At 49.0% G+C, this 1322-nt stretch overlaps 1 pseudogene; it reads left to right on the plus strand.

Moving 5' to 3' along the window:
* The first annotated feature begins 333 nt into the window (after window positions 1-333).
* On the plus strand, window positions 334-995 carry LOC138081858 (ferritin light chain pseudogene; annotated as a pseudogene).
* Window positions 996-1322: the final 327 nt, after the last annotated feature.

Raw genomic sequence — 1322 nt, forward strand, 5'->3', positions numbered from 1 at the left:
CCTTTCCTTCGAGAGAATGGGAGGACGCCTGCGGCCTACGTAGGTGGTGCAAACCTCTTGTCTCGAGGTTTTATTGGTATTCCATGTAAACCAAGTTATTCAGCCTCTTTTCTCCACTGATTTTTCCTACTACACTATTCTTTCCTAATCTCTCTTTATAGCTATAATTAAATAAGTTCTTTCCTAGGACACCGACTCCGTCTCCCCTTCGAATTCCCTGGATCCACCAGGGCTGGACCCCGGAAGTTAAGGATCTCTTTTCTGGAAGTGTGCTCAGCAGTCCCACGTATCTGTCTCTTGCTTCAACAGTGCTTGGAGGGAACAAACCCAGGGATGCCCCTTGCTCCAGCCTCTGACCACCCTCCAACATTTTTTCCAGTCACAACATTCAGAATCAGCCACTCAGCTGTCCACAATCACCGGAAACAGCCACCATTTTTTGAGCTTAACTCCTTATTACCTATCAACCATAAACTCCAGATTCATCAGAATTATTCCACCTAGGTGGAGACTTCCCTCCATTGCCTGGTCAACATGCACCTGCAGGCCTCCAACACTTACCTCTCTCAGGGCTTCTATTTTGACCTCTATGATGTGGCTCTGGAGGGTGTGGACCACTTTTTTCATGAATTGGCCAAGGAGAAGCACAACGGCCCAGGGCATCTCTTGAAAATGCAAAATCAATGCAGGGGCCACATGCCCTTCCTAGACATGCAGAAGCATCTCTAGATGAGTGAGGTAAAACCAAGGATGCTATGGAAGCCACCCTTCTCATAGAGAAGAATCTGAACCAGGCCCTTTGGGGTCTGCAGAGCCTGGGTTCTGCCCGCACAGATCCCCACATCTGTGACTTCCTGGAGAACCACTTCCTAGATGAGGAAGCGAAACTCATCAAGAAGATGGGTGACCACCTGACACACCTCCGCAGGTTGGCTGGCCCCCAGGCTGGGTTGGGCGAGTATCTCTTGGAAAGTCTTACCCTCAAGCAAGACTAGGAGCCTCTGGAGCCCAGCGGCCTTTGAGGAGTCCTCTAACATCAGGGCATCTGCCTGAAGCCCCTCTTTACATCCACTAGGCAGCTTTTTAACACCCTGGAGAGCCCACTCTCAAGCCTTGGACCAAATGGAAACAATAAAGCTTTTTGAAGCCAAATATATGTGTGTGTGTGTGTGTATATATATATATTTTTTTTTTTTTTTTTTCTCCTGCTGACAATGATACTCAAACTCCAGAGGAACCTATGGGCTTCCTTCTTGGCCTCCCCTCACCAGCTTCCCTCTTTCTCAGCCTGAGGTGAGACTGAGGGTTGGGCAGGTGGCCGG

The sequence above is a fragment of the Capricornis sumatraensis genome, chromosome 7 (genome assembly GCF_032405125.1).
Source record: "Capricornis sumatraensis isolate serow.1 chromosome 7, serow.2, whole genome shotgun sequence".
Classification (NCBI taxonomy): domain Eukaryota; kingdom Metazoa; phylum Chordata; class Mammalia; order Artiodactyla; family Bovidae; genus Capricornis; species Capricornis sumatraensis.